The 26,206-nt window shown below is 36.2% G+C and overlaps 1 protein-coding gene across 11 annotated transcripts in view; it reads left to right on the forward strand.

The window, feature by feature from the left end:
- LOC105386506 (protein sprint) overlaps window positions 1-26,206 on the forward strand; it is a 201,697-nt gene that overhangs the window by 136,041 nt on the left and 39,450 nt on the right. Inside the window, exon 2 of one of the 11 annotated variants that reach the window (XM_048627281.1) lies at window positions 334-367. The exons of the other annotated variants lie outside the window; for them this stretch is intronic. The gene's annotated coding sequence lies outside the window, so the exon portion shown is untranslated. The remainder of the gene's footprint in view (window positions 1-333; window positions 368-26,206) is intronic. 11 annotated transcript variants of the gene reach the window in all.

Raw genomic sequence — 26,206 nt, forward strand, 5'->3', positions numbered from 1 at the left:
TCCAGTTTATCTTTTGGGTAATAATTATACCTTAGCATGAACTAAAGATAATTATTATGCATCACAAACTATGCCAGATGTCATACTTTCGTTCTAATATAATACACGCGGTTTCAGACCATGGTATTTTTTATCAACAGCGCGTATACCTACGATATAACGTACACTCGTAAAAATACGAGCTTATACGCCTGTATAAATACGTTAGTCGGTAAGCTCTCTTATAACGTCAAGTAGTTGTGAAACCGGCATCAGCAGCGGTTTTTGTAGTAAGAAATGTAATAAAACAAACACATAAAATACCTACAATAAAATATTATTGTTTGTTCACAGGTACGTCGTAAACTCATCGCCGTGAAAGCACGCAGTAAGTGAAACAAAACTGACAATAGCATCACTCATTTATAATGATCGTTATCATTAGACGTCACACAATTATATTTCATAATAATCTCCATCTTTTCTTCTGTTAATGGGTCTTATAAATTCTCCCGCCCGAATCACACTTTGTACCCTTTACCGTTTAAAATTACAATATTCCTGAAATTCCATTTCTCGAAGACATTTCGTTTCAATATATCATGCTTAATAGTATCGTTGAGAGGCTCGCTTTAGCATAAATATTTGCAATTAAAATTAGAGGCACCCCTATCCTTGCCATTATTCAAATTCAGCCCACCACGGGAGACCGCAGAAAGTTCCAAATTAATTAAGAAAGGCATAAGACGGGTTGTTAAGGAAACAACAATGGAGTGCCCTTAAATAGTAGCGCTATATGTATTTATTGCAGTCCTGAAGACGGTTACTGCGGCCTCTGTCATCATCTTGTGGTTTTGGCAACCCTACGGTCTAAGTTTATCTCATTAACGTGGGCAGAGCCCGTTATGTAGATTAAACGCTAATTACAATGGTTCTATCATAATGTCCTAGGAATTATTCTATTAAACATTATTATAAAAGCTAAAGTTTGCCCGGTACTTATAAAGCCTTCAAACGTACAGAGGTAATATCTTTAATATGTATCTTATAATAATCTAATATAAACATAATAATTAAAAATTAGCACACTTTTACATGCACCTATCCTTGTTCTATTCTATTTTAGCGTACCAGACGGTGTCAACCAGACTTTAATTCTACTCAAGCACAATAGCATTTCTTTAAATAGACAACAATGTCTGTATACCTCCAACCGTGTCCTACATTTTATACAAATTTGTTGATGCCGTATAATGAATAGGTATACTTTTCTTCATGACTCATTAATTTTATCGATAATATCTTTGTTGTTTGTAGGTATTATTGAACTTCAAATCAAAATTTATAACTCTAGTTTGTTTAAATTAATTTTGCTTAAAATTTACTTACATCAATCTAGAAAAGGCATACGTGCAAGAGTTTAGTATGATCCTACGTGTATTAGGTAAACTTATGTATTTATTTAAATTACAGTCCAACTATAAAGTCGTGAAAACGGAAGTGGATGCTAACTAATTGCTTAAGATTGTATTTAATTGATCTGTTATATTTATTAAAGGACAAATCCGTTAAAAATCTATAATCAATCGGTCTTTTATTTTTAAAATATATGTAAAAGTAAGTAAATAACTGATGATCATAAAAAGTCTTAGCAAAATCGCACTCCTTGATGTCAGGACTTTATAGTTTGACTGTACTTGATCAGTTTTTGAGCATTGAAAGTAGGTATAGACTCTCATAATATACACCTTAATTAATAAAGAAAATTGGAAAGACCTACATTTTCTGTCATTGGTAAAAAAGAATTTGTCATAGGTAGTCTCTTTGCACAGTATTTGTATTCAATAGAACTTCGCCGGTCACATTTCACCGAAAGAAATACAAACGCTGAGCTAGAAAGATGCAATTCGTATTTCTTTGAAAACGGTCCGATTTGTGCAATATGCTCGGATGGCGAATGGCGATGATACACGAACGATCTCGATATGTCCTGAGTCGTGAGCACTAGTTTCGATCCTCCGTTAACGTTGCGTATCGTCAACTGTCACTGTCAAAATGTAAGGCAAAGTTAGTTCCAAAAGTGACATTTGTTTTTTCCATATGTTAGGTGGAATTTCACCAAACGCTAAACGTATTTAGTAGCCTGTCATACGTCTGTCAGTTAGTACAAAGTGTATTTAAAATTTGATTTGAATACGTTTAGCGTTTGGTAAAAGTGACCCTTCGTGTAGATTCGAAAATAGTATCGAATCCTATGCTCGAGACACTGAAAGTGGGGTGAAATGGGAAACGTACGGTATAATACTTGCTATACGGAAGTCTATGACTAGGTATGTCATCACCATCATATTTTTTCTCAGCTCGGGTAGTTAATACTTTAAGTATAAAGGTGTCCATTGTATATTTCAGTTGAATTACTTATGTTACGTCTTCGTCTGATTGAATTGAATTGAATACATATCATTTATCCCTGGACTCTTCATTGTAATTATAATACCTATATTTAGTTGTCACTCACTTTGTCGTTAAAAAAATAATCTCGCTTGTACCTACTTATTACTCTAAATCATCTTAACTAAATAATTTGGCGTAGTAAGAAAAAACCTGAACATTACTTACATATTTTTAATAGAATTTACGAACTCTTCTCCCATATATTATTGATATAAAATAAACACTCTTTTAAACACTCTCTCTCACTATTTTTTTTGCGTAGAATATAGTTTTTATGAAAATTACATTGAGGCGTTTTTGTTGAGCTAGCAATTTCACGAGTAAAGTGTTTTCGTGATCAAATATCATTTTTCACTTTTGCAGGGTGGTGTTAAGATGAGTTGTGTATAGAGTACTTATATTATAGACTCTTTAAATTTTTGCCATTATTATGTTGCAGTCTATCTCTCTATACTTCTGTTATGAATATGAAGTGACCTGACCACAAACATAAAACTTATAAACCTTCTTTTTGATCGGGGCTTAAAGAAGGTACTGCTTACTTGCAAATATTAATTTCTCTTTACGTTGCTATAACAATTCTTACAAGTATACTTACCGTAGTAACAATAATGGCACTTGTAACTTTTCAAAATGGTTTTATGGTCTGATATTTCTTTTTACTGTGTCTTCTCTTGTAATGTCGTGGCAATGCCAATTTCCCCTTTATTATGGTTTCAGAAACTACCATAAGTTATTTCATTTTGGCAAGGTTTTTAATACTTACTTTCTTACGTCGATGTTTTTTGCCTTTCTTAATGACGTTATTCTCGTTATAGTGAATTTGTGTCAATCGTGTCAATTAAATCAAGGTTATACTGTGGTTCCTTTGATACTAGACACTGTAGTGCTATGCGGTTAGACATTGGATGTCGCATACAACAAAGCTATTGTCCGATTTAGTTCATCGTCCCATTATAATTTAATATAACTACTTTAATATAATTAAGACTAAATGAATTACAAAATCCTAGATTTTGGCAAGCATGATGTATCTTGGCCGTTCTTTGCTCTTGCAAAGTTACTTATTACATAAATCATTCTCAGTCTTCGTGTATCTAATAATAATAATAATAACATGCTTAAGTTTCCAAGGAAACTTCGACCCTTCTACACAACTCGATAGAAGATCCCATCGCCCATAAGGAACCGTGACCAACCCAATTATTAGGCTTCATAGCGCAAACTACGCTAGAGTAATAGAGTAGCAACAACGCAATCATATTTCGTACTTTATCTAGTTTTGGTGAAAGTGATCCCTCTGGCTGGCGGCCAGGCGACTGACAAATATTTTGGGGCCAATTCACCCGAGCCCAGCGCAGGCCAGTGCAGGGCAATCAATATGCAGTGGATTCTTGGTAACGTGTGGTGGGGTGCGACATGTTGAGTCGAAGTTAATGGGCCCGTAGAGTAAAGGATCGTTTTTTTTGTTGTTTTATGAAAATATAAATACTTAGGTACTTTAATTCGATTTATTTATTTATTTATTTATATACACTTTATTGCACACAAAAAACAATTTTTACACAGAAGCATTTTAAAAAACATAGCTTATAATTTGCGCACAAAGGCGGACTTATTGCTAAAAAGCAATTTCTACCAGCCAACCTTTGATTGGTGGTTATCGAAAGTATGTAATGTAAGCTCTTAAAATGTACAATAATAAATTACCGCATTCTTCGCAGATCCGACAAAAAAAACCTTTATTTTTAATTTTTATAAGCTGTATATTTACGAACATTGTCACAACTAAGCACAGCCAATTTAGCAGATAGTAAAAGTATGACCTGTGATGGGCTGAATTGTAACCGAGCTAGACTTCACGCAATCTATTTAGGTACTAAAATCAGAAATTTATCTTAAATGACTATGATTTATTACAATATTTATTCGTATGGTAATAACTCGCCGTAACCCACTACATTTCGCCACACTGTACTGCAATGTCGCGAGACTCTTGGGACATAAATTCAACCACTATTTATATGAGACTGAATATAAACATTTGACTTTATTGCCCCGACCAAATTGTGTTGGCTATTTCTATGTTAGTACGAGGAAGTGGACAATTTGGTGGGTTGAATTTGTTTTTTATGATAACCATGGACGCGTTGTTATGGGGTTATTACATGCTCGTAATTTTATTATAGTCTATGTGTTATGTACTATCATACCAGGGTCGACTAATAGTCGGCTCGTTTATGTGCTATTACCTCTTTTACCCTCGGGTATCTCGTCTTGTTTTTCTGTGGTTTTCCCCTTGAAAAACACTGATGCATCCCGGATAGACAAAAAACTCACGTTTTTGTGTGTATTTGAGTTTATTATATAAATTTAGGAAACCACCAATTAGGGAATACATAATGTAAATGTGGAGGTAACAGAGAAAAGCTAGTAGCAAGTAGCAAAAGCTAGTAGCTAAGGGCTACACCGAAAAGATCGGGAATAGAATACTTAGGAATAAATTAGAGTGAAACCTTTTTGGTGTATCAAATGTAGTGTTTTTTCAAACATAATTCCATTTTCGAATTTTAAAAAAACTAAAAAATAAAAGAGTATTGACCATTTGAATTTGACAAGTCGGTGTAAAAAATTGAGCTTACGCGGGAACATTTCCGTGCAATAATTTTTCACAACTTTCGTCGAGGTTTATCTCAAGAACAATGTCTCGCCGAGCTTGTTTCTATTTATAAACTTGAAGCACCAAGTAAAACGACTATATATCGTTGGTATTCTGAGTTTCGCCGTGGACGTTCCTCTCTTACCACAGTCCCTTCTACTGGTCGGCCAAAAACAGCGGTAACACAAGATAACATCGATGCTGTACGCCAGTTAATAAAAGAAGATAGACATGTGACATACGAGCAGATTCGGGCTTCTCTCAGCATTGGTATGACAGCCATTCAAACCATTTTACACGAAGAACTGGGTGTCAAGAAGTTAGTTTCGCGCTGGGTGCCCCACCGTTTGACCGAGGAACAAAAGTCGGCTCGTGTTAATTGGTGTCGATCTGCTCTGCAACGGTTCAATGGAGGCAGTTCAAATGCTGTCTACAATATCGTCTCTGGTGATGAATCGTGGATTTATTCATATGAGCCCGAAAGAAAACATCAATCGGCAGTTTGGGTCTTCGAAGGTGAGGTCAAGCCAACAAAAGTTATTCGCTCACGCAGCGTGTCGAAAAAAATTGTCGCTTCGTTTGTATCGAAAACTGGCCATGTGGCTACGATTCCATTACAAGAACAAAGGACGGTTACTGCTGATTGGTACACAACAGTTTGTTTGCCGGAAGTCGTAAGAGAACTTCGTAAAACTAACCCGAATCGTCGTATAATCCTTCACCACGATAATGCAAGCGCTCATACCGCTCGCAAAACAAGAACGTTTTTAAATATGGAAAACGTGGAGTTGATGGACCATCCTCCGTATAGCCCTGATCTGAGCCCCAATGATTATTTTACATTCCCAAGAATTAAAGATATGCTACGTGGTCAACGGTTTAGCGGCCCAGAAGAGGCGGTCGAAGCTTACAAATCAGCTGTTTTGACAGTATCCACTTCAGACTGGAATTACTGTTTCAATGATTGGTTTAATCGAATGAAAAAGTGCATTGAATGTCACGGAGACTACTTTGAAAAACAATAAAAGTAAATAATATTATGATATCTTTGTACTTTTTTCTATTCCCGATCATTTCGGTATCGCCCTTAGTAGTAAGTAGCCAGTCCAGGAGGTACCCTATGTCCTTCCGTTACTGTTATGTGTATGTGTGTGTGTGTGTGTGTGTGTGTGTGTGTGTGACTTAAACCTATGCCCAGTTTCACAAAAAACACTTAGGTATTTTCTCGTTTTGCCTTGTCACCTAAGTAACCCATAAATATACAAGCGCTGTCCCTGACACCCCACAAATTCGCACCCTTTGGCCGGACGGCAGTAAAAATTGCACACACAGCATTTTACACCGCTATGCCCAGTCCTACTCTGGGTTTAAAAAAACTTAGTGCTGTTATGCAGTAGCTATGCTATTGTATAAGGCATAAGGTTGTTTTTAGCTTAGCTATTTGCCAAAAAGTCGGTTTGTTATGCGTGAGATGTCAAGTACTGGACTCAGTGATGCCGACAATTTGCATTGTGCTCCTGCGTACTTATATAAAAACCTATATATTATGTAGGTAGGTATAACATAATAAGTGCAGCACAAATCATTTAATAAAAAAAAACGCCAGTGTGTAATAAAATATTCTGATAATTCCACGGGCAACATCCGTGGGATTATTTAAGGCGACTCAAATATTTTTTTAAAGTCCTCGACCGATTATTATTATTATTCAAACAAACAGAAACCAACTTTTTAAGTCCGTTGTAACTAAAATAGAAGGAAAACCGTGGCCTGAAAGTGAACAAGCTAAAGCAGCAGTTGCAAAGATGTCCGCTTCCTACATTATTCAGCCGCACAGAGTCACAGACAAATGCCGCGTCATTCCGTATACCGCGCGCTACTAGACATGTTGCGGCCGTTTGCAGAAAGGGCGGTTTTTCAGGAATCTATTCTACATGTTTTGGAATACTCCTATCTATACATACCTATACAATATACATATTTATGAAAAAAGTATGAAAATGAAAAAACACACTGAAGTAGGGTAGGTACCTATATTCTTTTGTAATAGTCCATGTGTAGGTGCTTTGTATATTTATATGCTTTATAATTAATATGCACTAATGAACAATAATTATTATAGGTAAGTACTTGTGACTTTGTAGGAAAGGGGGTAGCCTTCTGACATGATTTTTTTACAAACTTTTATTTTTCAGGCACACATGCAGTCACCTGCATTTGATCAATGTATAGGTTCCACTATTAGGCAGTTCAACAACGTGATAAGCTAAGCTTTTACAGGATGATTAGAATGACACGGTTTACCATAAACTTTCATCTTAATTAATCCTTAACCCTGTATGTATAATTTAAATTTCGATCTCTGATGGGTCCCGAATTTAACTATCAAACGCACAAGCTAACTCTGCAAAGTTATTACGCTCCTCACTAGCCTGTTTACGAAGTAAATTGCAACTTAAATTACCTGAGCGTACATCGGGACCGCCTCATTCTGTACAGCGAACTTCGTAAACGCTGTTTAAATACTGCAATTTATATACAAAGTGAGCTTTGGCGGGAAATAGACCTGTCGTTCAAAGCTGTTCTAACAAATTGTTGCTTGTAAATTACTTATTTAGAACGTATTTTAAAACGGACCTTTCGTTTTAGGTTGGGTATGGAAGTTATAGTATCAAATTGAAGTGGTAATTATTAGACCTACGGTTCGTTTGCAATCTTAATTATTATTGTAATATCGGGCTCAAAATTGGTGAACTTATTATAAAATGTGACATGATATTTGTCTGTTTCCGGAAGATACCTTTGATGTACTCTTGAAAGTAAAGAAATGGGAACCATGCGAAGTAGAAACCAAATCATAGCATTACTGAAAGCAAAGAGACCTCAAAATGTCTTTGAGCCTCACGGTTTATTGAGCCCAAAACCTATTTGTTGGTGCCTTCCCAGCTACACATACTCGCTGCCTCTTTCCTGGAATCTAACATGAAGCTACGAAAATTAAAAAGCAATAAATATATTTGTTTATTTAGTTCCTGTATCACAGTGTCCGGATAATGACTACCTCTGGAATAAAAGACATGCTGTCACTCTCTGTAATTATGTTTCAGACAATGAAAGCTTGTTATAATTTTATCCTACATCCTACATCAAGCCATTTATCCAGAAATTGTGAAAGACCTGTGTGAAGGACCTTAATGAAATATCGAATTTTACTCACTTTTTAAGGACAATCCACTAAAAATAAACACATCAACGACTGTAAATGTACAAGATGTATACAAACAAACACAGCAAATACTTTCGTAGCTCCCGCACGCCCACAAGAAAGCCAGGGATTTGTCAGGGGTTGATAATGAATCCCTTTTCTCAGTACATCTTTCTCAGGAAATGAGTGCAAAGTGTTTTTCTAGTCGCACGAAGGTTGGGGGAGCACACGCATACCTGCTGCGTCCATGCATGATATATTACATAATATACTGCTGAGGTAGGAACTCTTACTAGGAAAATTGCCTATGAAGCCATGTTACTAATAAAAAACAATGGTAAGTATTAAGTAGTCTACCATAATGTGATCTATGTCAAAGATGAAGCGATATCTTCAACCAGTTACTGTTAATTACTGTAATTAGAAGCCTTATTCTTATTTTCTACACAAAGAAGCCATGCAGTTATCAGTGAAGGTTCCCTTTGCATAGAAAATATAACTTTGCAATGCATAGCATATATCATAAACAAATCCAACAAGTTTCCTCCAACCCGACTTAACTGTAGATAAAAAATCTGTACAGTACATACACTTTGTTCGGGAAGCTAGACCATTTGTCGGTGCAATGGGGCACAACGGTTTATGTACTGTGAACAGACGCATCTTAGAAAGGGAATACTCCCCTTTAATCTTTTTGGGCCCATGAAGGGGCCTGTGAATAAGGAAGCAAATCAATTCACGATTGTGTTATTGGTAGTGGAAAATGATTTTCCCAATTTTTGCAGGTGGGACACCCTCTTTCTTTTTCCTTTTTTTGTGTAGGTACCTATAAGTCGGCCGTTCTTTTCACATTCTACATCCGTGGATATGGGCTGTACTAACTGTAAAACATTACCTACATGAAAGAAACCCCTAATAAAGTTTATGATGCAACGACGGTGATGATACAAAACTAGTGGACATAATAATCTATGATCTCACTCTAATACTATCTAAATGCAGATAATAGAGTTTATATCGAATACATCGTCAAAGATTTTATTATAATAACAGGTGTCGAGTTATTATTGCAGTATCTTTCAACACCGAGTCTTTGAAATGAGAAACTACCGACTTCCTTATGTTTTTTAACGGCTATTTTATTAATTAAGTTGCATAATAAAAACCGCTTCATCTCACAAATATATTTTTGAAAGGATGTAGAAGGTGCCAACTAAAATCTTCAAAAATATTTTTTGTAAACTGATAGGTTTAATCTATAAACAAAGCTTTGTTTACATAATAATAAAAAAAAACTATTGCACTTTAAAATTCCAATAACATTATAAATACAACAGATTAAGTTTTGAAGTACAGGATTCAAAATCTGTTAATGACAACAAACGTAACTTACTTCTAAAACAGTATCTAAAATTTATAGATTGCTAAACAGTATTTTCAATATTTTTTTTTATATATAACACAGGTACGAGGTCGTATACAGGTATTTCTGAACCCAGAAATAGGATCAACATAGGCTGTATCGGAACATTATCCCAATTGGGACAACATACGCTGGAATTTGGCAGCAGGCTACGCTAGCTGACTACATAAATTTGAAAATCGAACTACAGTAGTTTAGTCTAGCCGCTAGCCCGAATTGCAAAGCCTATTCGTTGCTCTAGTTTATGACACTGTTTGGTTTTATGGCCTGATAAATCGGTATAAGCTAAGAATATTATGCAAGTAGAGCGTTTTTATTCCTTAGTACTGTCCCCGCGAGCTTCGCTTCACCTTAAAAAGTTTTCCCGTGGGAATTTCGCAGTAAAAAGTAGCCTATGTGTTAAACCAGGATGTCAGCTAACTCCATACCAAATTTTAATAAAATCGGTTGAGCCGTTATGACGTGAAGAAGTAACAAACATCACACACACACACACACACATTTTGGACTTTATAATATTAGTAGGATTTGAAAATCATTGCTAATAAGTTTGAATAAACAAGTGAATTCGTTGATAATGCAATGCAGCGGCACATCACGCGCGCGGCATTAATTTGATCCCGCAAAAACGATAAAGAGCACAACAAGACGCGAATTTCAAACGCCATTTTAAAGTATTTTCCAAAAATTTAAATAAAAATCTGTGCTCCTGTTTTAATAAAGGATAATGGCACGAAACTCGGCGTCCGCCATGTTGCATTTGGGTTGCAAAATATGCATTGGCTGTATAGTAGAAGTGCTTTGGAAGCTACAAAGAGTGAGAATTTTTGGTGAGATTGTTTAATAATGGCAAGCTAGCTGAAGAAAGGGGTGCATTAAAGACTGCTTTCTTTTGTTTCACATTTAAATTACATATTGTGTACGTCGGGTTTTTCAGGGTAGCTGAGTTATTATGGGTATCAGTCGTAGTAGTTTTTGTAACAATATAATATTATGTTATTTTAAAGCTTGCCATTGAACTAAAAATCTAAGTAGGTAGAGTTATAGTAAGTTCAGTTTCATACTCAAATTACTAATTATTTTGTTTATATGAAATATTTAACCACTAAAGTACCTACTGTAGCATTTGATATAAAATCTCAGTGGTGTAAAATCACACCAAACTCTTTCAAGTCTGCAAACTTTCTCGGTATGTTACCGATGGAATCGTAAGAAAAGTGAAAATTCTCCCATACGACATCGTATTCGGTCGGTTATTGCATCTATAAAATCTTTCACTGAGTGCACTGTAACTGCAACGCATCAGCATCTCTTGTGCTATCATGCAAAAATAACAAATATGTCCATACATAAAAGCTTATTTTCCTTTGCTGTTGTACGAACTTAGATCGGTTTCTAAAATGATACTTATTATGAAAACCATACGGATAGTTTTAGATCAACCGAATCTAGTAAAATATTCTTGCAAAAGTTCAGTTATGGATCTGATTTAAATGTCTACCGGTTCTTTGGCATAGTGCAAACGGTGACAGTGCTGTTTTTACTATCTGTTTTGAATTTATGTGCATAATCATCAAGTATGAGTAACATGAAAAATTCCATATTATTAGGTATCATTAATAAGCTGCGACGCAGATCATTTGGTTTCAGTTTTAAAAGTTTTGTAAGGACCACTTACCTGTTACTCCAAATTAATTATGAAGTAATTCAATCTATGAACGCAGGAGGCGTATTATTTAGAATATCATACACATATTGAAGGTAAATAATGCTCAAGGGTTGAAAGCAACCCGGCCATTATAAACGTCTGTGCTCACCGAACTAGCTCCCCAATTATCGTCATTATCTTCCCACATTTTCATTTGTTCGGATAATAGCCGTCCTTCGCGTCGAGACGGTGTACGAAAAGCCGGGAAATTTTCAAGTGAGCTTTCATAATAAAAGCTCATGCGGGCTTCAGCTAAATGCTCGTAAAAGCGTTTCGGTGGGTAGAAAATTGGTTATTTTTTTATCCCTTTCAGTACACACAGCCATATATTAAGAACATTGAAGATTGTTTACTTTGTAACTGATTACGATTGTTTTTTGGTTCCAGGCCATTTTATTTTAAACTATTATATATATATATATAACTGAGTGAGTACCTTCTGGATTGTGTTACAATTCCTTATGTTACTTTCTACACGTGAAAAAAATTCTAGGCACTCGGCAAAAGAAACGCAGCAAAAACCACTAGACGCGTAGCTTTTAGCCACCGCAACATCCCATCCCACCGCAGCCGTCCTAATTTCAACTTTACGCCACATAACTATAAAGGCTAACAATCTCCCAGTGGTTAATGTAACGGCTGAAGAAGACAAATTGCAGCAATCAAGCCGCCACTGGGGGTTTACTCTATATGACGAAAAACTTAGTTTCGTAGCGCTACTGCGTGAGCCCTCACTCTATCTCGATGTATTAAACGTGCTTATTGCACGACAGCTCCATTTCCTTAGTTTTTCGTCAGTATAGAGTAACCCTCCTGGCTTGAAATCTGTTATCTAACGGTGGTTAAAAACAATAGAGTATGTAATGATAGCCTCGGTTGAAAACTAATCTGGATTTGTAGGACGATAACAGGTGATGACGACTTCCTAGCCACCGTAAGTGATAGTTGGTATCACCCCATCATCAACATTTATGTATACGTACGGCCACTTTTTGATAAGATCCTCACAAGAAACGTAACAATAATTCTATTACTATTTTTTGTTCCTTAAATTATTCATGATACTTACCACTGTCGTTCCTTCAGTTTTGGCTATGACTATATAAGTTATCTGAGTGATAAATAATCATGCTGCTGTCTAAAACATAATTCCTCAGAGTGACAAAGTCACTTTTACGCCTCAGCTAACCCTTGTCCCTTGAACTGTGTATCAATCGCGAACTTGTTTTGACAATCATTTTCAGATTCAAAATGTATGACACTAAGACCTGGTTTCTCATGATTCTGTTATACCCCATCCACACGCTCGGCGAACAATGGCAAACAGCAAACAGCAAACAGCAAACACTGACGTGTGGATGGGTGTTTGTCGTTGTTTGCCTGTTTGTATTTGTGTTCGCCAGTGTTCGGCATCGGTGTCGGTTTTTCTTGCCAGATCAAAGGATGTTCGGCAAACAGTTTGCTACGTATCCACACGTCTGGCAGCGATCAGTATGCGCGCTGAGCTTGGAGGAGGCGGACGTATTAACTTGCTACATTTTTTCGTTGGCGCGCAAAGCGTAAAAAATGTCTGATGATCGGTCAGCACCTACGATTCTGTAATTTTTGGAGGCTTATCAAAATAAAAATATAAAACAAATTAAAGCCCAAATAAAGCAGTACATTGTACGATTTCTATGTTTTTTTTAACCGACTTCAAAAAAAGGAGGAGGTTCTCAATTCGTCGGGTTTTTTTTTATGTATGTTCACCGATTACTCCGCTGTTTATGAACCGATTTTGAAAATTCTTTTTTTGTTGTATTGGGTTAAGCTCCCAGGTGGTCCCATTTTTTTCAAAATTTTATCTCACCCCTAAGGGTGGGTAAAGGGGTAAAAACAGGGTATGAATATCCATTTTGGACACATATTAACCGATTCTAATGAAATTACACACACACACACACACACTCACACCTTGTACTAATGTACTCCCTTGCGGGGTAGGCAGAGGTGCATTGCTGCACCCACTTTTCGCCAGTGTTTATGTTAGTCCCAATGTAATAGGGGGCGGGCCTATTGCCATTTTACGGGCACATCCAAGACCCGAGAACAAATATCTGTGTTTAAACAAATATCTGCCCCAGCCGGGAATCGAACCCGGGACCATCGGCTCAGTAGTCAGGGTAACTAACCACTACGCCATTCGGTCGTCTAATGAAAGTAAGAACGTAAATATAGTTCTTATAACAAAAAAATATGATGGTGACCTTGAGCTGATCTGATGATGGAAACGGAAGGCAGTCAAGGGAACTCCTCAACGGTATATAGCAAATACCTCGTGTTTAGGCTTGAATGATTCGTTTTGATTAGTAGGACGTTTTGGTATCATTTGCATCTTACTTATGATTAAAAATTATTGCAAATAAACTAAAAACTATAAAATAATATAAGTCGGTTTTTATTTTTTTTAAATTATTATTATTATCCCACCATCGTCTTTGCTTTCTTCTTATTTTCCTTTTTTCTTTCTCTTGCTTTAATTTATACTCGTATAATAAAAATATGTCAACCCGAAAGTAATAGCTCGACGTCCGCCATGTTTGCCGGTTCGGAATGTTATGAGCGTTCGCCGAGCATGTGGATAGCTGTTTGTGTTCGGTGATTGTGGTTGGTGTTTGGGACTTTGTTTGCTGTTTGCCGTGTTTGTGACAAACAGCAAGCGTATGGATGGGGCTTTAGTTACAGTCATGGGCTTTTCAGCTAATACAAAATGTCACTCTTATTTTTCAAGCTCTAATTTTTTGTTTGTGAGCACATCTATAGATGGCGCTGTAATGAGAATTATAATAATGATAATTGAGTCTAAATAATATCTGGCAACATTATTTTACTATTATTTATTTTTAATACTGGTAATTATTAAAACTCCGGCAATGGTACGTTTCTTTACAGTCAAAATATTACGTCAAATTCAACTGCTATAATAGTTATTAAATATTTTAGTATCTAGTCATTCACGAAAATTTAATAAAATAAAACATTACATATATATTTATATTACTAATACTGACATTAATATGTTAAAAAAATATAGAATTTGCATACTACAAAATATTTCAGTGTGTATATGTCATTCACGCAATGTGTGCATAATACGGAACGTTATTTGTTATTACGGCCGCCATAATACAAATAACTTTTTCGGATTTTTGTGATTTTATCGACAACTCTAGCTTTTTCGTGGACTCTGATTTGCCTCCTCACCTTCTGACCTTTGCGAGTACTATAATTGACCTTGATTTGCCTTTTGATTTGGATTTTGTACTATGGCGTCGAAACATAAGTGTTTTATTCCTGGTTGTGACCAGAATGAAAAACGTAAGTACCTATATTCACTAATTAATGTTCCGACTTTGGACGAGTGTTGTGTCTACCGTCGTAAAATTAAGTTTGATGTAATCTAGCTGAAGGATTGGTGCTTAGTGGCGGCTTATCAAGCTATGCACAACTCGGTTGCCAAAAGAATGGACCTGATACCGTATTCATAGCAACTCGGCGATACCGTAATGGATCGCGTTCGTAGTTCATCGACGCTCAAGCGAAACCAAGAGTAGAAACCAGTATCCCGCGCGGCATTAAACTATGAACTCCATATCATTGGTACAGGCCAGGATTTGAACCCACAGCCTCTCGATTGAGAGGACGAGGCCTTATCCATTACGCCACCACGGCTCTCCGTCATGCTGGTTAAATATAAATGTTTTTATTGCAGGTGAAACCACCAGTACCTTACATAGGTTCCCCAATCCTGATAAGGATGCTGGAAGATTCGGAAAATGGACCAATGCTATTGGTGGAATGTTATGTGTGGAGTATTATAAAAAAAGAAATAAATGTCGCAAACCTTATCCTGATGTATTAATTTATCCCCGTTATTTTATTCACGTAGGTATTTAATAGATACAAATAGCTAGAAATAAATCAAAATACCTATGTATTACCATTAGTGCTATATATACATATATGAAATTTAGTTCCTGGGCACATCTACAGCTGGCGCTGATATCATCGTGTGACTGATAGCTCTATTCTCAGAATAATTAATGTACTCTGTGGTTACAGTCTCAATAACTGATTTGCTGACGACGCGATCTAAAGCCCCATCCATACGCTTGCTGTTTGTCACAAACACGGCAAACAGCAAACAAAGTCACAAACACCAACCGCAATCACCGAACACAAACAGCCATCCACATGCTCGGCGAACGCTCATAACATTCCGAACCGGCAAACACGGCGGACGACGAGCTAATACTTTCGGGTTGACATTTTTTTATTATATAAATTAAAGTAAGAGAAAGAAAAAAGGAAAATAAGAAGAAAGCAAAGACGATTTTGTAATAATGGTGGCGATAATAATAATAATTAAAAAAAAAAACTGACTTCTTCTTTTTAATTATTATTTTATTTTATAGTTTTTAGTTTATTTGCAATAATTTTTAATCAAAAGTAAGATGCAAATGATACCAAAAAGTCCTACTAATCAATACGAATCATTCAAGCCTAAACACGAGGAAGTTGCTATATACTGTTGAGGAGTTCCCTTGACTGCCTTCCGTTTCCATCATCAGATCAGCTCAAGGTCACCATCATATTTTTTTGTTACAAGAACTATATTTATGTTTTTAATTTCATTAGAATCGGTTAATATGTGTCCAAAATGGAAATTCATACCCTGTTTTTACCCGTTTACCCACCCTTAGGGGTGAGATAAAATTCTGAAAAAACAATTGGGACCACCTGGGAGCTCAACCCAATACAAAAAAAAAAGAATTTTCAAAATCGGTTCATAAACGGCGGAGTAATCGGTGAACATACTACATTAAAAAAAATGCGCGTCAACGAAAAAGTGTAGCAAGTTGATACGTCCGCCTCCTCCAAGCTCAGCGCGCATACTGATCGCTGCCAGACGTGTGGATACGTAGAAAACTGTTTGCCGAACATCCTTTGATCTGGCAAGAAAAACCGACACCGATGCCGAACACTGGCGAACACAAACACAAACAGGCAAACAACGACAAACACCCATCCACACGTCAGTGTTTGCTGTTTGCTGTTTGCTGTTTGCCATTGTTCGCCGAGCGTGTGGATGGGGTATAATAGACCATTCATAAATCAAGCATTATGTGAATCATTCACTCACACTTCATTCAATATTCTGTCATATTCATTGAAATTGGTGTCTATGTCTCTATAATGTCAAACAACCTCAAACAACCAAACTTTTTGGTTTTGAGGTTGCCATGGTTACTATTTCTATCGAGGTTGTTTTTTGACATCCGTCATTGAAAATAATATCATTACGCCATGCCCTTTGAAAAACAATACAACGAACTAGATGGAGTGTCAGTGCAAAAGAAAGGACTCAACAAATAACACCTCAATTTCTAAGTAAGGTCTTATTTTAAAATATTTTGTTAGAAGATTTTTCACTTAATTCAATAGTTCTCATTAAGTCATTAGGTTTAACTTCTTATATCTACTTCTGTGGTCTAGTGGTAGAAGCTCAGCTTCATCACCCAGGGATCCCGGGTTCGATTTCTAGGTAGGGCCATCAATTTGTGTTTCGATATTGCGGTTCCAAGTTAGGTTAGGACATTAAATTAAAACTTTTATCTCGGTTTGACATTATATAAAACCCAGACAGTATTTCGCTTCATTTTTTATGTCACACAACATCTAGTTCGTATATTGTTTATCAAAGGCGCTGTTAATTTTTCCATCTTGAATTCTTGACAGGTGTGTCAAAAGTCAACAACCCGTTGCCTGGTTACCGGTCTTAACCAAGTCTTAGCGGAACCCCACAGCAGCAATTAAGTTTATAACCCGATCAAGGGAGTTAACCCCTTGATTTGGCATGGTGGGACACTCACTAACCTTAACGGTCCATGATGTAACCAAACCGAGGTATTTTTAACCTAACCGAATGGTGTGAAATTAGGCCTAAATACTTCGTAAATTTTATTTGGTTTTGACATCGTGATAGGCCCCCCACAGGCTGGAGACCAAATAAATAACTGTCCCAATTAGATATAATTAGATATCGTTAATGTTATCGAGTCAAATGCAACGATGAATTGCACTGCACTTACGCCGATAGACTCGTAAAATATTGAAATGTTGTTAGGAGCGTAACTAAATGCGTGCGACATATTGTGTGCAGTTAGCTTTATTTATACAGCTTCGATTTGGCACGCACGCTCAATGCCGTCCTCCTACACTGAATATTGGGTTTCATTGTCATTTTCAAATGTAACTACTGTATACTGATTCAACTACAGGCACGGAATTCAACGATATTACGATTACTTATATATTGTAATTACAAGCATATGGCTCCTGAATACTCTTTACGGAACCCATTTTTCTCCGTTTTTGGGCGGGGCCCTAGTCAGGCCTAATCTGTTAAACATACACGTATATAGTTTTTGGTAAAAGTACTGGTACAAAGACTGGATTTCAGTATTCATGATTTACGTAACAAAATACCACGTTACTTCTTAATTCCAGCACATAACAACTAAAAATAACTACCACTCCGTCAAGAAAATTACTAATTTACGCAAATTAATGTAAACAAAACGGTGGCCGTAAAACGAACGTGTTTTCATTATTTATTAACCATTCGGGGGATGTTATTTTCTTCCCTTCAGTCGGCCCCTTGGTATAGTTAATCCTCTGGATTAAAAGGACTGCAAGGATCAGCTTTGTATAATTACGTGATTTATCATCACAACATCGCCTCAAAGCAAATCTAATTTGTATTAAGTATTTGAAATTATAAAATGAGCTTAAATACTACCGTCTGTATACATCCAATAATAAGGCGGACAAGACAGTAAAGAACGTTTTATAAAATATACAAATGTAGGTATTATAAATTACTAACAAAGCTATAAACTAACAAAGAGGGTAATAGTAGTAGTACATACAGAATTCTCACGGGGTCATGAGATTTTTTGTTGAGGTCAATTAAAATACATTTTGTAGATATTATGATGTAAGAACGTTAGATAAGCAAGTGGCTTTAAACGTAGTTTGGTAATATCCGTAATTATTAGCTATGATTATTTACTCACATTATATAAGTACCTAATGCATGAATTGATAGATTGATTCATATTATTAGCCGAGGCCTTATCAGTTACAGCACCACTACTCTAACTCCACCACTACTGTAATAACTGTCTCCAACGTATTATTTAGTTTTTGGCTGCACTCATAGTCAGATAGTAATGATGGCTAGATTAGTTCCTGATTTTGTCGTAAGACTTCAGTCGCGGCGACCACTCTAAAGTCTGTTTTTTATTCTCAGATACTAAATTGACACATTCTGAACGATTCATGAACTGTCGACTGTTCTATTGGCGGGACAATCGACTGTTGATGAACCGTTCAGAATCGATCAATTTAGTAAGATCTAAGATTAAAAACCAGACTTTAGGCCCCAGTTAGAAACTCTGTCAAGGCATAGGCACGGGTAACTTTCATTACATACAGTTATTAATGCAACTAGCGGACAGTAATACCTGTCATAACCGTCACATTAACGACCCACGCTTCCTGTGGAAAGTGTGTTTCTTCCAGTATATTATGTAGCTTAGTATTGACAAGAAAATTAACCTAAGTGCACGTGCTTGTAACTTATACATAAGTAGCTACTATTTATAAATAAGTAGCTGCTAATACTTCAACCTTATTTACAATCATATCTAAACTACGAATAGCCACTATTCAAATGTATATTTTTAGCTTTATACCATTTATTTTTCCTCTAAAGAACCTAAACTTTTTAACCGTCGCGTCGTCAAAGCGAAAGTAACCTACCTAAATGTTTTCTTTCCTTTATTTAGCATGTAATTTTTTGACACAACCTAAATTTTATACGAAACCGCACGGTAACCTGGAAAGTGTTGCCAGCGCCACCTCGTTGGAAGTCACGGATGCATGTGATCAATATGAGAGTGTCGCAAAGGATACATTAATGCCATTAGTCAGCGCGCTGCACTCTCAAGGATGTCTCTGCTTAAAGAAGATTGAGCGCAATGGATGGTGAAACACGGAGGTTGTATGAAAAGAAAACGTGATTTTTTTTAGGATACTTAGCTTTTTCTGAAAAATTGTGACCATGGTTTTAGTTGAGTTTGACAAGCTTTGATAAGAATCGAATTAAATTTGATGGAGGTAGGTAATTATTAATATTATACACTTTTGGTATTCATTGACTGACGTAGAATTGCACTAAATTAGGAAAAAAGCGTTGTATCATGCTAAAAAAATATATAGATACAATACTTATATTTTTTTATTTTAATACTAGATATTACAGGGATGGGTCAGCATCATTTAAACTAGACATTCCAAATATATGCGTAGACGAAGCTTGCACGTGCACATTTTTGCATAAATATTCCTTGAGCATATTAGAATGAACAATAAACTAATGAATGCGTTTATTAAACGCACGCTTTGTGCGTTACTTTATTATTTATTACACTTTCATTTGAGTACCATGCGTGTAAACAGATGCTTGTCTGTTGCCTGTCTGTTTACAGCTATGTTTATTGTTATTAAAATGATATAAATAAAAAATCTGCCAATAAAATATAATGGGCACGTATATAAATTATTATGATAAAGTTAATTAAGAAAAAAATGCAGTAGACGTATTCATCTTAGCATTTGTAATATTGCCATCTTATACTAAAGCTAGAACATTACGTACTTATTATGCACTTTCTCATAAACAATATTTTCCTACAAACTTATTACATGCGCAGATCTTGTACCAACGAAATCTTATCCTTGTTACGTCACTTAAATATTGCATCTTTGTCATTTTCTCAAAACATTTCCAAGCTTTTGCTCTCAAGTTTGTGATCTTGGTAGGTAATATATCGAAAAAGGCTTGCGTAAAAAATAACGATCGATATTTTATATAAGAATTGCCGGAGTCTTACTCAAAGATGGCTTTAAATTAATTTGGCTTGTCGTTAGCATTTTGTTAACTGAATATAAATCCTTGTTTTAATTGATTACTGAGCGGTTTTTGTGTAAGACTGGGTTGCTCTTTAATAGCCATGTTAGCCTCTTTTTCTGACCTCATTTGATAATAATTACTAGCGATATTCACAACCAATAAAAAATGTTCTTACAATCATGAAATAAAATTATAATACCTTCACTGTATAGACATAGTGTGTGTTTAGAACAGTGTTCGGAATTGTTTTACCAAGATTACAAGAATGTCTTAACATTCTCCCACTGCAGGTAACTCCACTTGTTAATTCCCAAACTCTACACTAGCGTAGCGGTTCCCAAATAGTGGTCCGCGGAACCAAAGGGTTCCGTGACAGGAGCTCAGGTGTTTCAATATTACTCAAGAATAATGAAATCAAGCACTTGTAACGCAAATGCAAGAACATGGATGCATGGTAAAAGATTCAAGTTATAGGCTAGTATTCCGTCAAAAAAAACGGCGAGCAAAAAAGGGTTCCGTAGTAAGTATTCGGGAGCCGCTGTCCCACACCGTTTATCAGCGATGGAAGCCGGCAAGTCCTTCCGCATCGCTGGAAGTCACCGCTAATAGGATTAAACCCGTCTCACGGCCTCCCACGTTCGCACTTTACACACGGGTTTCAGTGAAATAACAATGAATGGAAATTCAGAATACGGAACCGTTGGGTTTTTCTGTGAGGTTGAAGAGTAAATTGTAATGGTAAAGTATACCTACGAATACTTACAGGACTAAAGATCGACAGTCAAAGTACTTGTATTTTATAACATATTAGAACAAAAACTTTACAATGTTACTATGATGCCGTACCCGAAGTACCTAATCACACATTGAAAATGGCTCGATAAAAGAGTTTTTAATCTAAACAAAAATCATGTGTATTTATAATATACATAGGTATTATGTATTAATTATTAACAGTTTCTTATTTAAATTATTAATAATAGTTTTGCGCCCCTTGTTATAAGAGCCAACTATAATCCTATTAACTCGGCAGAAGGCGCTTCGTCTCGCTAGAATATTGCCAACATTTCCTGAGCAATCTTATTACTACGGGAAGAGCTTTATGTACTTACAACATAATCATTATATAAGAATATTGAGTGAGGTCCCTTTGACGGTATTATGCAAACAAGTTTAGAATCATATTGGAAAGAGTCTCTTGAAAAATAAATAGAGATGGCGGTTTTGAAATCTAGTTTGACTAGAATCTTGCCATCTAAGAAAATAAAAATATTCTGGTATTCAATTAAATCCTTTGATGCCTTGGCCTGATAATAAAAAGTTAATTTGCTCTCGCTAAATTGAGATTTAAAATGATAGAGTACTTATCTTGATTCTTCTAGAAACAGTTTAGTGAATTTATGCCGACTTAGGTTGACTTATAATTAGCATCCACTCTGTGACGTTCTCAGCTACCTACATAATTATTATGATAACAGACCGACATTCCACGAATGCCGGGACTCTATCTAGCAAAACAACAACACCCGGGCAAAGGCCGAAATAAAGACAAACAAAGACCACCCATTAGGCCATTCGCGGCCTTTTGTCAAACAACGCACAGACCGGCGTGAGAGGGAAATTCCTATTTTCCTGTAACATTCAGCAGCTTTGCCACAATTAATCTCAGCCGTACCCACCCCGGGTAAAAATAATGTTGCATTTTTCTTTTGTTTTAATAAAGTCGGTTCCTGTATCCATTGTAATTTGTAAAAAAAAACCATAAAGTAGTTATTATTCACTATTTTAATCATGACATGTAAGTCTTATTTAAAACTAAAAAAAACTCAAATATTGCAATTTGATTTCAATTCAGAGGGTGGTGCCTCCGGTCACCGGTGCATGCTACAGTGAAGGTAGAAAGTAATGGGAGTTTTAATTAATTGCGAGCTGGGCATTACGCGTAATGAACCGGAATGTGACATGTGACGTGATTCTGTCATTTATCGGATGCAAAGAGAAGTTTTTTTTTTATAATATACCTAATTTTGCTTTCTAACTTGATATGAGCACAAAAATATAGCAAATAATAATAAATACGTATCTAACGAATACTACCTGTACCTAATGTATAAGTATTAACCGTTTTATTTAGGGTATCAATAATGTAATATGTAATACTTTACACCTAAATCGCCTACAAAATTACCTAGAAGGCTACATTCGACGGTGGTGAAACACAATAACCATCGACATAGGATCGTAATGGGTGATTACGGACACCGGTCACTAACGAGCACGGTGCAGGTGACATGTGACATAATCGTGAGCTGTGATTTGTTACTCATCTTGTGTCCTGTAGGGGACACTCGAGCTTAGTGACGGGGTAGATAGGTATCGTGATGGCTATAGTTTTGTGAGGTTATATTTGTGATGAAATTAAAATGGCGACATAATAGTTATTATCTAAAGTGAGACCAAAATAGACGATAATTCCTTTCCAAGCCACGTTGCAATTATAATTTTTTAAAAATGGCGCAAAAAATATTTACGAGTTGTGGATGAAGGCGACTAGTGAATGTAAAAAATAACAATAGCTTACCTAAACCTGAAAATAAATTTGAATTAGTAGCGTATAAATCTCATAAAAGGTTAGAGTTTAGAACACTTTTCATCTCTGAAAGAGATTTCAATATTCTCAATACTGATAAAGCATCAAATTCTAGTCACTGGCATTTCTATAAAATATATTAATAGGTAACATAAGTAAGCATGCCATTTGAGCTTCATACGTTTTTTCACTAACAAGAGAATGTCTGGTAATATAAATAAAATTACTATCATCAACATACTGGCGAACTCTAAGCGAATTTCTAAATAACCCTTTGACCAATCAGTCATCCTTCAGGGGTGTCACACAATATTGTCGTTAGGAGTCAAGTGGCGGGTGACAGCCCATCAGTCCGGGCCACTAACAAATTGAGTGTCACCCCTGGACATGTTATTACGTCGATTTTTTAACGTAACGAGCGTCCGCGCGATATTGTGTTGCGTTAACGATTATAAACGCGTTGACGGCATAATAAATTGCAGTTATATTCAGGGCTACACTGTCTTTATGGTCGCGTTTTTGTGATTGCCTTTTTTGTAGAGAACTCATTGGTTGTTCAAGTGTAAAAAAGCGGTAAATCGTCTGCAAGAAGAAAAAGGTATGGCATAATACGGTCAAGATACAGCCACAGATTTTGGGGTCTAAATAAGGAGATTAAATAAATAAATAAATAAATAAATAAATTTATTTATTTCAAAGCCAAAAACATAAGAAAAGGAACAATCTTACAAAGGTTCATAAAATAAGTAAAGGCTGTACAGAATATGCTTAAATCGTGTCCCCTGATTCCCAAACTAGGTAGAAACCTGTACGATGAGGATCAGCGGTCACTCACCGTGCTAACAAAGATACAACCTAAAAGTATATCAAAAGATATGCAAGAAAGTTATTACAAACAAGGTTAAGCAATAATTAAGAGTAGGTACAATAGCTGTAGGGTACAAGTAATATATGACTAAGTGTGTGTGTGTGTGTGTGTGCGTGTGTGTGTGTGTGTGTGTGTGTGTGAGTGTGTGTGTGTGTGTGTGTGTGTGTGTGTGTGTGTGTGTGTGTGTGTGTGTGTGTGGGTGGGTGTGTGTATGTGAATGTGGATGTGTCTGCGGGTTGGGGAAATTGTAATATACACGTATATGTACAAGAAATTATACTTAAAGAAAGTATGGATTCAATCTCATCATAGTTCATAGGAAGGAGCCATGATTTAATTTTATTTTTACATTCATGCAAAGTACAGGATATGAGGTTTAGGGAATTGTTTATAAAATTATAGATCCTGGCACTTTGGCAATAAAATTGTCTTTCAGCAAATCTACTACGCGTAGCTATGTCAGGAAAGAGAGGTTTTGGTCTTCTACGGGAAATCGTATCAACTTGAGCAGGAACTGAAGTATGTCTGCGAAGTGTAGATCGTAATAAATATAGTTTTCTTACGGTTAGGAAAGAAAGTTCACTATATAAAAGTTTTGTGGGATACCTGTAAGGCTTTCGGAACATTACTTTAAGCACTGCTCTCTGTGATCGTTCTAAATTAATAAAGGTTGTCTTACAAGAACCTCCCCAGGCCGGGATGCAATACGTTAAAATAGATTCACAGAGCGCTGTGTATACTATTCTTAAAGTTTCATAGTCTGCGGAGTTTCTGATTTTTTTAAAAATAAAAATCAGCTTCCTGGTTCTAGATGTCAGATAATCAAGATGTTTATACCAATTAAGGCAATTATCTAAAAGGATTCCTAGATATTTTATTGAACTTACTCTACTCAAAGCAAAGCAGGAACATTTATTCAACGCATTGGAACATGAATGTGCTTGGATAGTTACTATTGGAGGATGGTCACAAGATCGTATTGCAAAAGTCAGATATTTAGTTTTTTCTATGTTAAGGGTTAGAAGGTTATTAGACAGCCAACTCATGGCAACAGAGAGAACATTCTCAGCATTTGATATGGCTTCTTCCCAGGTATCACCATAGGCTATAATCGCCGTGTCATCCGCATATGAGAAGATACGAGTGTTTTGGGCGGTTAAATTGCAGAGCTCATTTACGTACAAGAGGAAGAGGGTTGGTCCCAAAATGCTACCCTGTGGTACCCCATAGTTCAACTGGAGAAGCTCGCTACTGTGAGAGTTGATTTTGACAAATTGTGTCCTGTCAGAAAGATAGTCGACCAAGAGATCTAGCACAATACCTCGGACTCCAGATTTTTCAAGCTTCTTGATTAGAAGTGGGACAGAGACGGTGTCAAATGCTTTGGACAGATCCAAAAATATGCCAAGGCACTTAAAACGGTCATCTACTTTCTTAACTATAAAGTCTGTTAGCGACACAACAGCATCTTCGGTAGAGAGACCTTTTCGGAAACCATACTGATTCTTGGATAAGATATTATTTGCTTCAAGAAAACTAACTAAGGAATTATTTATCACTCTTTCCAGAATTTTTGAGAGTGATGGCAGAATCGAAATTGGCCGGTAATTATTAACAACGTCTCTGTCTCCACCTTTGTGAATGGGGTGTACCATGGCTTTTTTAAGTGCTTTGGGAAATTTACCCGTCCTTATTGCAAGATTACAGATATGGGTTATAATAGGTGTTAGTGTATTTACGGATAACTGAAACAATTTAGGGGATATTCCGTCCCACCCAGCGCAAGCATCGCTTCTAAGGTCGAGTATTATAGTTCGTATTTCCTCTTCACTTACTTCAAGGAGGCTAAGGGAGTTAGGAGGAGAGACAGAGCAGTAACTTATGGGAGCTGGTTCTACAGTTGTATTGGTAATTATTTTGTTTGCTAAATCTTTACCTATATTTGCAAAATACGTATTGACTGCGTTGACAGACAGGCTAGCACTGGGACAAATATTTAGTAGCTCTATAGGGGGTGATTTTGATCCGGTCGAATCTGTAACTTTTTTAATTACTTCCCATGTTTTTTTAGGATTGTTACGGGCCTTTACAAACTCTGTTCTCTCATAATCGCATTTAAGTTTCCGAAGTAGAATATTGCAGAAGTTGCGGTATCGTTTGTAGGTTATTTTAAGTATTACATTATCTGGCTGTTTTTTAGTTTTTTTATGCATATTATCACGGTTTTGAATACATCTTAATAAACCTATAGTTATCCACGGCTTTATAATTCTTTGCCGACATGGTATTTGAACAGTTATC

This window comes from Plutella xylostella, chromosome 18 (assembly GCF_932276165.1).
Source record: "Plutella xylostella chromosome 18, ilPluXylo3.1, whole genome shotgun sequence".
Lineage (NCBI taxonomy): Eukaryota > Metazoa > Arthropoda > Insecta > Lepidoptera > Plutellidae > Plutella > Plutella xylostella.